At 32.8% G+C, this 11133-nt stretch overlaps 1 non-coding gene across 4 annotated transcripts in view; it reads right to left on the bottom strand.

Annotated features, from left to right (window-relative positions):
* Positions 1–3497: 3497 nt before the first annotated feature.
* LOC112035786 (uncharacterized) overlaps positions 3498–11133 on the bottom strand; it is an 8963-nt gene continuing 1327 nt past the window's right edge. For 2 of the 4 annotated variants that reach the window (XR_010627960.1, XR_010627959.1), the window contains 3 exons: positions 11086–11133; positions 7722–7796; positions 4616–6722 (listed from right to left, as the gene is read on the bottom strand). The exon at positions 11086–11133 is cut by the window's right edge and continues 98 nt beyond it. This is a non-coding gene — a transcript (uncharacterized LOC112035786). Of the gene's footprint in view, positions 4092–4615; positions 6723–7721; positions 9662–11085 lie in introns of those variants that run through there. The other 2 variants (XR_010627961.1, XR_010627958.1) reach the window with 2 other exon arrangements.

Genomic DNA, 11133 nt, shown 5'->3' on the forward strand with positions numbered 1-11133 from the left:
ACATATTTTTAATGATGTGGTAACGCTGTCATATCAATTGCAATATCTAAAAGTAAAATTGTTGCAATGTAATTTAAGTGACTGAATCAAAATTTGACACTTCATTTAAAAATACAACCCAGCACCAAGTCACCAAAATTCTAATGGAACCTTAACAATCTGTGTGTGTGCGCACGTAAATTTTAGCAAAACATGAAACATTTAATAAATACGGCAAGACAAGGAGGACTCAAGACAGCTAACACTTGATTTGGATCAAAGTCTCCAAAGACCATCAAATCTTCAAAGAGAGACATCACACACGAAGTCTTATAAGATCCTAAACTACAACATTCATGAAGCCCAATTTTTAGCGTATATCCCATGAAAGCAAGCCCAAAGAATTTACCTAGATTGTCATAGTTTTCTTGTTCAACCTAAGTCGGATTTTTGCGCAGAGATTAGATCAATGATCAAAGTCAAATACGAAGAAAATTATATAATATTAAAAACGAGAGAGATAAATGGAGAAAAAGAAATGTTCCTGAGAAATTTAATTTTAAATGTGTAAAGTCCATATTTCTAGATAAGCAACTATGAACAAATTGTAACCTTTAGAACTTAGTTTTTTCTTGTGTGTTTAGTCTAGAAATATTTAGAAGCAAGACAAATGAAGTTCTATCCAATTGAAGACTCAAGAAAATAAGAAAAGATAAGTGCAGAAAAAGTTTCACTCATCTCAATCGATTGAGATGCACATCTTGGCTGATCGAGATTTGCAGATTAGCTACTCGTGGTAATCTTCTGTACATGACATTAATTGGGCATTATTTTGGGAGAAGTTTTATCTTCATAAATCACAATAAATTTTAGGTGGTAAGTTGTTACTAGTTCTAATTTAAACTTATTGTTAAAATTACTTTTTTACCCACCAGTAATAGACAATAACAACTTGTCACTTAAAATTTGTTATGAAAATATTATAAAAACATAGCATTTCTCTTATTTCTTGCGGATCTAGTCTCTCTTCCCAAATCTAAAAATTTCCAATAGATAGAGTTCCAGTTCTGAGATAAAATGGCTTCATTTAAACAGAACCTTTCGTCTTCTATCACATGCTCTCATTATTGGGTGTTTTTTAATTGCTTCACATTCTTCCAGAGAATAGGCCACATTTTGTTGAATTGCTGATAATTAGTCAACAATGGTCAATTGAACAGATCAAATTCATTTTGGTAGTTGAAAATAGTCACACACCATTACTGTTATTAGCTGTCCATGGTACTCTTCTGTATATGACATTAAATTGCATTATTTTAGAGAAGTGCTATGTTCACAACATCTTCAATAAGTTGTTTCTGGTTTTAATTTAAATCCATTATTGAAATTATTTTTTTGTTCGCAAGTAACAACCAATAACAACATGTCAAGATGTCAAGATTTGTTACGGAAGTATTATAAAAACATATCATTTCTCTTATTTCTCGCAGATCCTCTCAAATCTAGAAATTTTCAGTAGACGGAGTTCTAATTCTAAGATAAAATGGCTTCCTTCAAGTAGAGTTGCATACAATCTCATTATAATAACATTCCAGAGAAGTGGATTTACGGGGGAAAAAGGGTTTCTTTTATCTGCACAAAAGACAAATACAACTGGGTTTTTTTCTAACTACTTTGGCAGCATACTCTGGAGAAATACAAATGGGTTTTGAATTTTGTACAACTGGGTTTTGTAAAATGGTTTATACAATTTTCTAAAACCCATATGGGACTTTGGAGAAATACATCAGGGTTTTTGTCAATTGATGAGGGATCGAATGCGCCAGAAGCCCAATTTTGAAAAGCCACAATAACATCATGGGGTAAAATTTTTTGAATGGCTCCTAAAATAGTACACCATTATAGGAACTAATTAGGGAGAGGAATTTTAGGCATTTTTGTATCAAAATGATAAAACCAAGAATGGCTTATTTCTTGATTTTATATATAAAACATTTTGAACATTGCATCTACGTATTCCCATTAGCTATAATATTGAGGATCAAATGTTCTTGAAAACTTTTTCACTTTTTTGGTACCACTCCAAAAAGATGGAGTGAGTACATTTTTTTTTCTTTTTTTTATGGTACACTTAGAGTGCGATATTTGTGATTGATCATTTGGTTTTAGATTGTGATTAATGATTGCAGAGTTTGTATAGACTAAAATGAATTCATAAATTTTATATTCTTTTTTAAATCACTTGGGAAGAAATCAAAAATTGTTTAGGAGATACTTTTGGTTTTGGACAATTTTCAGAGGATTGGATTCAGACTTATATTCTGATTTAATTATGAAAAATGGGTGATGGCAAGGTTTCACTTGATAATGAGATCTAATCGGTCGGTCAAATCTGGATGACTGCTGTTGTGGGAAAGAAGACACATTAGATGGAGGCCTAGTCACTTGAGAATATGACACATTGGAAGGTACTTGAGCAAAAGTCGTGGTTTTAGGAATATTTCCTAACACTTGAAATATTGGAAGTTCTGATGTGGAGAGAGATGTGGGACATTCTTGAGACAACCTATGAAGATACCAAGAAAATGAAAGACACAGCTTCAAATTCTCACAAGAAGTTGATTGAAATTATTACCATCATTACATGTCACGTCAAAAGTTGTGAAAAATACTGTGTGCATAACAATTCTCTTTAAACTTTTTGAAGACAAATGCTATAGGCATACCAAACAATAAATTGGATTAATGTATTATTTAACACGTCAAGGAAGTAATCTATTAACGGCTGACTTCCAAACATCCAAGGATTTTTCTTTAGGATCAATCAAATAGATTTTATTGGCTGAAGATACAGAACGAGTTTACAAGGATGCAGAAACATGTCAATTGTAAAAATGTTAGTATATAACAAGTCATGTATAGTACAATGGCAAAGTTCAATTGCGTTGACAATATATAATAAGTTAATAACAATAGAATAAAACATTATCACGAAGCAATCAAATTACTTATGCTTTGGTACTACTTGGATAATAGAGCATACGGTTTGTATTATAGTAAGCACCAGAAAAATGATAGCAGCGATGGTAGAAGCTGTCAGGAATTTAGACCCCTTAAACACACAGATTGCATAGCCTAGATTAATTAGCCAAGTTGTTACTTAGTCAAATTAAGCAATTCTAGGTTAAAACAATCCAAACAATCATATCAAGAATATAAAGCAGCGGAAAATAAATAACACAAGATATGATCACCCAGGAAACCACACGGTAAAAACCTGGGGAGGATTTGACCCACCGATCCTCAAGGCTAACCTGAATTCACTATGAAAGAATTGAAGTTCATACAAAAGGACTACAAGCTCCCCGCTCGACTTTCTAATGCTACCCACCAGTAGAACTTCCTGACACGAATATATATATATATATTATATTAATAATAATTTCAAAAAAAATTATCTTATATATACATATATATATTTTTTAATAATTTTTTTTTTTACCAACCATGTCTTTTTTTGGGGTTGGGGGATATATATATATATATATGTTTTTTGGGATAGAATTAAATTAATGGGGATGGTTTTGATTAGTCATCACTGTCCAATACGTCTTAATCAATGTATTTCCATTGCATGTTGTGGGGGGAGCAGAATATGTACAAAAGGCCCATGGACCCAAAGCCCGTGGGTATAAAAGTAAAAAAAGGAGAAACTTGGATCCAGCCCAAGGTATATAGTTATAAAAGAAGTAAATGGGGCACTGAGAAAAGATGAAGTCAAAAGATCTTGTTGGGCCACAAAGCCCGGCCTGCTAATGATCCTCGTTCCTGCTCAGTGCATGGCCGAGGATAGTGGGGAAGTACAGCCAACGAACCAAGGAATATAGCGTCTAAATCCAGCATCAACCACCTCGGCATTAAATAGTTGTTCTCACTTAACAAAGACATCATTTATTGTTGAATGACACACCTGAATAGTGCCTCTCACTCACAAATCCACTTACTCCCCCAAAAGATAGAGGATACCTTTGATAAAACAAGTATACCACAATCTCCTCCACACAATCCACCATGGAGGGAGGAACGTGACAAGTATAAATAGGACTCTTCCCCTACATAGATGGGGATAGAAAAATTAGAGTGAGAGAAAAAGTGTGAAGTGTATCTCCTAACTTGTAAGAATCTTCATTGGCCAAGCCAAAGAGAACAAGGACCTTTTTTTATTCATATCAATCTTATTAGCCGTTCGATTTAATCGATTGCTTAGTTCTCTTATTGTGAATTCCTTTCCCATAACTTAGAAATTAACTGTGACGTTCATTTTACCTTCTTTTGTATTTTGACCTCACACGTCTTTTTTTTTTTGATATAGACACAAATCCCTCGCTTATGTTATCGACAAAGGGTTGAAGCCTGACTCATTTAAATTCTCAATATTGATAGTTTGTGAAGTAATTTACAAATTCCAACTTGAAGACATCCCTAAGGATTGTGAAACAAGATTCGTGAAAATAGTAAAAGTCAATGATGGAAATATGTGGATTCTACTATAAATTTAAGTAGTGAGACTCACTACTAACAATAGGTAACAAAATCATTGAATGAGATTTCTGAGGATTCATTCTAATGATATATATTTTTTTGTTTTTGTTTTTACACCATGTTTAATTTTGGCCACCATAGGTTACATAGTGTCTGTTTAGAAATAGCTTATTTAGCTTTTTGCTGAAATTTTTTTACTGAAAGTGTGTTAAAGTATAATTGTACATTAAAAAAAATTTAAAAAGGAATAAAAGACGGGGAAAAGTGAGGTTTTAAAAAACTGTACATAAAAGCTAAAACTTAAAGTTGTTGGGAACGTTTTTAGGACAAGGGTCAAAAATACAAAATTAGCCAAAATCTCCCCTTGGGTTCTTTAGAAATATTTATTTGTGGAGAATCAAGCCCAAAATTTCAAATGTATAATGAATAAAAGGCTAATGGTGCTTTAACAAGAGAGAAATCAAAATGTCAAAATTGAAATATAAGAAAATGTAGAAAAGGTACATAAGTCTGACTCTTCGACCTACAGTCAGCAAAAAGAGGAAATTGAGAGAGGTTGTAAGGAAGAGAGGGAAGGTTCCCTTGTACCCATATTTCTACCCCTAAGCTTTAGAATTGTGAGAATGCTGACTGGCTGAATGGGTTTTTGCTCTAAAATTTCAGTTATGTGGGTAAAATGTAGTTGGTTTATTTTGAAACTGATTGGGGCCTTTTGTATTGAGTTTGGGGGTGCTCTAAGTGATTGGTTTTTGGTCAATAGAAGAGGCTTTGAACTCCAAGATCTAAATCAAAGAAGTTATGGTCAGATTTGCTTTCATTGGGTAAGAGGGTTGGCTTGCTTTTTGCATAATTTGGGAAATGGAGTGGCCTAAATTCATGGGCTGATGTTTCCTACACATGGTATGCCCTTGGAGTCTGCATTTGGTTGTTGTAGTAGACAAGACAAACCATTTATGGTCAGTTATATGTTTTAGGCCAAAAAAAGGTAGAGTAGTAAAGTTAGGCCACAGTAAGCCAGAGCATAAAAGCTCTTTTAAGGTGGAAATTTCAGATACAAGACTTCCTTCATGAGCCAGAGGTGTTATTAATGTCCCTTACCCACTTGGTAGCACGCATGGACTGAGCTCATGCAAAAGGTTCGAAAGGAACCGACCCATACCTTCCAAACCACATTTCCCCAATTTTTCCCATATATAACATGGGCTTGGGCCATGTCTAAAGAATAAAAAATAATATAATACATAAATTGGGCCCATAATGAGGTTGGGCTCAATTGAGTCCGGCTTATAGAGAATGTGTAGTGAAAATGGGTATCAACAAAAGTTAATGTCAAACACACTCGTAGTGTACTTTGGAGACTACAGAAAAATCATTAAATAGTTTCCTTTTCACTTTGAGTTCAAGTAAAAGTACGATGGTAAATGTAAAAGTGAGTCATAGTATATGTTGATTCTCATAATCGAAAATTGATTGTTTATATCAAAATCACCTTAAACCCTTCATTGATAACATAAGTGAGGGATTTGATTCCAAGCCGCTTGATGTTAACTTACTCCCACTTGGGCACTATTTTATTTCATGGCTATTAACCTAGTATTCAATAATAATAATAATAATAATAATAATATTTTATTATAAAGAAATGAATTTCTTAAATATAATGAAATAAGGATATAAGAGTAAATTTAGACAAACTATATTTTGCATCCCTCAAATTTTCTACTTCCCTAACCAAACACAAATGAGAGAAAATAAAATCCTTTCTATTCTCCTATTTTTTCATCTTCTCCCATTTTTCTATCATTTCACTTTTCCATCCCCCAACCAAACAAACCCTTAGGGTCTTGTACTTTTATTTCGTGTTATAATTTTTTAAAAATTGCTCGTGTTACTGTGCTGTACCAGTGTTCGTGTCCTTGTCTATGTTTTCTTAGGTTTTAACACAAAAGTATAAAGAGATACACCCAGAGAAGTACCTTTTAAGGGAGGATAGACTAGGATATACTCTATGCAACCTTGAGTTAAAGTAATGACTTCCAAATAACTACGATATACCGTTTCCATAAAAGAATGCCTGGAAAGAAGAACAACCGGGCCCTCCATTGAGCCAAACTAGGAGAGGATCACTTGAAGGTTCTCTTTGAGACTCAACAAAAGAGTAAAACAGTTGTACGTCTTCCATTTCACCCACACCTATGTAGCTGTACAAAAAATCTCCAATCCTTGAGACAACTATATGAAATCTTTAAATGGTAATCACATGCACACACAGAGATATATATTAGAAAAATAATAAGTTAGGTTTAAGTTATAACATGCTCTTAATAAAAAAATTATACCGTATCTGTTTGGGATCTGCTTATTTTCAATAGCTTATTTGTATAAAGTGAGACAAAAAGTTAAAAGCTAGCATATTTTAAAAAAATTAAAAGTTGAATTATTTAAAATAAATTTGAGACAAAAAGTAACTAGTGTGGAATTAATAAATGCTCTCTTTGTGCCTATTTATGCCAGATTTTATAGTAATATAATATGATTTACTATCTAATACTAATCTATAAATTCATATATTTAATATATTTGGAAAATCTTAAAATCTAATATTATGAAATTTTATTGGTGAGACGGTAAATATTTGAATAAAGATGGGTATTAGAAAAGAGAAATGATATGTCCACAACATTTTTACAATAAATCATAGGTATTAAGTTGTTAATTCTAATTTATATTTACCTATTGAAATTACTTTTTTGGCTACTAATAAGGCAATAACAAACTGTAACAATATGCCACTTATGATATGTTGTGAAAATACTACGAACATAATATTTCTCGTTAGGAAAGCAATGGTTTGATGCCATAGTTATTAGATATATATATATATATAAATAATAGGATAGGATTTCAATTTATATTGTTTTTTTTTATGATGATTGCTCTTCATTATCATACAAAGACACCAATTGGTTTTTGGTATAGGCATAGTTGACCCAGATTTTTTATTCGAAGATAAAAGAGACTTTACCAGTTAAATTAATTAAATTCACAAATAAAAATAATTCTCTAATTAAAAAGCATCAGTAACTAATAATATATTAACTAAACGCTGTAGAAGATAATTGAACCTAATTTCTTAAAACAATTAGCAAATAAAAGTTACAAGATAGAAGTTATAAAAGTAAATTATTAAGTTAACTAACCCAGTTTCAAGCTTGAAAGGGAGATCGCCATCAAAACCTGGTAGAGTCTTGACTAGGGAACGAGAAGTGGCAAAGCTAGAAAGGAACAATATTAGAAGAAGCAGATATGAGCAAATCCAAGTAATTCCCATAGCAATGAGCTCTATATAATATAGATAATTCTCCAAATTGTTCACTTCCTGTTTCAGGCGCGCGCGCGCACATATATATATATATATATAATACGTGTGTATATTACGTAAGTAAAATGATTCAATGCTAATCGTGAATAACTTCCTGTGTGATCAATAATCAATATTGTGCTTCGTGCAGATGGAACTAACAGTCAGCAGCAAATAGGAATATTCCTGTTTTTCCAATTTTCAAATGAGCAACAATCTCAGTGGAGGATCAAAGGGACTAAAAGGGGCCAACAATCTCTAGAAGGGGCCACCGCTGAGATTTTTCCTCCCCAAACATTTTGAAAAATATCTATTTTACTCTATATATATATATATATAATGTAATTATACTTACAAGTAGCTCCATGGAAAAAATACAATTTGGCCCCTTCAATTTGTTATTAAATGTCTAAATTCTTTTTTGTGTAAGCATAATAAACAAATTAATTAATTAATAATCCTCTCATAATATATGTCAAGAGTGATGAGATATATATATATATATATATATTAGGTTGTAAAAAGCATTTTTTTAATTTATTTTTTTGGTGTATAAAATGTAATAATATTTTTCTAAGTGTAATATTTTTTTTCCTTACTCCATGTAATTTTAAATCATTTAAACCACATATCTATAATTTACAATTGATTTAATTATAATCTTTGGCTGCCAGCAAGTTGTTAAAAAAACCATGTTTCATTTAATATTCGGATAACTTATAAATCATAGAGTACATAATACAATGACATAGTATTTTTTTACATCTAAAAAAAAATTCGAAATAGAAACATAAAATATAAAAAGAATCCTTCAAAGTATTTTACATATAAATGTTAATGATATGAACTTTTTCTTCTTCTTAAGTTTTGTGTTGTTTAGATATAAAGTACTTGGATACAATTTATAATGGAATATATATATATATATATAGTGTCGGTGAATATACATCATGCTTCATACATATGGGTCTCATGCATGCAACTAACAGTCAGCAGAGCAAACGTCCCTATATTGTTCCAAAATGAGTTCTTCAACTAGAATTCCAATTCTGAGAAAAAAAAAAAAAAAAAAAAAATCCCGTACAATAAAGTCGGTGGAACTAGTTGCCATTTTGTACAACCTCATCCCCCATTTTGCGTTTTGTAGTTTAGGCTGCGTGTTTCAGTGGTAAACTAAAATTTGAAAACATTTTACACGCGGGTCCGTGTTTGGCACCACTTGAAAATATAGTTAAACTGAAAATAGAATTCAATTTGACTGTAAAATATCCTAGCCAACCCGTAAAATCATTTCAGTTCTTATTTTACCTTCAAGTGGTTTCCGGATTTACTCACTCCTCACACACAGCCCGAATACCTCTCAAAGCTCACCTCAGCTCCAACCCACACACCAATGAGAGAGAGACAGAGAGCTCCACCCACAGTCCAATGCCAGTTTGAGCTCCACCCACAATCCGACGAGTGCCAACGCTTCCCCTTTGCGTTAGAGAGTTTCCTTCCCTGTCTTCTCTTATATCTCACTTTGACCTCACCTTCGCCCATCTGGAGCTCTACATGTACCGATCCACACACCACTGCCCATCTCGAACTCTCCCTCACGCTGTCGAAGCCATACTCGCCTCCAACATCTTCGACCCGTCGTCGATGAAGCCAAGCTCTCAAACCCACCCTCTACAATAGCCAATCCACATCCTCTCAAACCCATCTAACCAAAATTCACCCTCACACCCACAAAAAAACCCAAATTTTCCACACCTTCTCGGATCCGATCTATATATATATATGTTTATTTATTTATTTAAATATATATTTCTATATGAGTTATTTATATTTACTTATAATTATTGATTGATTTATTTAATTATTGATTTAAGAAATTTATTTTGTTGGTTTTAAAATTATACAGAAATAGAATTCAATGTGATTTGGATGTTACAAAGTGTACTTTGTTGGTGTTAAAATTATACAGAAATATATGTGCATAAATTTTGGTACTCGTTATCAATGTGATTTGGATGTTTTGGTGAATGTATATTGATTATTCGGATGTTGATAATTGTAGTTCGTTGGTGTTAAAATTATATGTATAGAAATATATGTGCATAAATTTAGGTACTCATTATCAATGTGATTTGAATGTTTTGGTGAATGTATATGGCAGCTTGTGAATACTCTGGACACACTGCCACAGTGGTTGTGTTTTTTCCATTGATCTTGAATTGGGCTTGTTATAATATTTATGTGAATTTGGGTGGTTTAACAAACTTTGAGCATGGTTGTATGTACTGATTGTGTTAGAGATCATAGGTGTTGTGTTGGTTGACAGGGTGTGCTCTGCTGTTTTCTGTTTGTGTTGTTTTTATATAATGTGTAATGAATAACATACTTGTTTACGTACCTCTTAGACCACAGTGTTAGTGATTTTTAGATAAAGAAAAAAACCAAAGCAGCAATTCTTGCCTCAGTTGCATCTGTCCTCCTTGTGGGGGTTTCATTGTTAAGGAAATTGCGGCGTAGACGACTGCCTAAAGCGCCTTATGTTAATCATGTAGCCGAAAGAGAACATTACATAAATAGTATTTTGCATGGAAGTGAGACACATAGTGTAAGTCAAATTAGGATGAAGCTTATAGCTTTCCACTAGTTATGTGACATCCTCACTGAGGGGGAGCATATACGGCCGACTGTTCATATGTCTATTAGGGAGTAAGTGCTAATTTTCTTACACATTATTGGTCATAATGTGAGGTTTTGTATAATTGGTAGTCGGTTTCATAAATTGACTGAGACTGTTCATAGATATTTCAAGGTCGTCTTTAGGAGGTCTTGAAATTATATAAGGCGCCTTATGTTAATCATGTAGCCGAAAGTGAACATTACATAAATAGTATTCTGCATGAAAGTGAGACACATTGTGTAAGTCAAATTAGGATGAAACCTATAACTTTCCACTAGTTATGTAACATTCTCACTGAGAGGGAGCATATACGGCCGACTGTTCACATGTTTATTAGGGAGTAAGTGCTAATTTTCTTATACATTATTGGTCATAATGTGAGGTTTTGTATAATTGGTAGTCGGTTTCATATATCAACTGAGACTGTTCATAGATATTTCAAGGTCGTCTTTAGGAGGTCCTGAAATTATATAGAGCTCTAATAAGACTGTCTAGCGAAGATACGAATGTGGAAAGAAGAATTTACCACTTCCATAAAAGAATCCTTGGAAAGAAGAACAACCGGGCCATCCAC

This window comes from Quercus suber, unplaced genomic scaffold (genome assembly GCF_002906115.3).
Source record: "Quercus suber isolate HL8 unplaced genomic scaffold, Cork oak 2.0 scaffold_36, whole genome shotgun sequence".
In the NCBI taxonomy this organism is placed as follows: Eukaryota; Viridiplantae; Streptophyta; class Magnoliopsida; order Fagales; family Fagaceae; genus Quercus; species Quercus suber.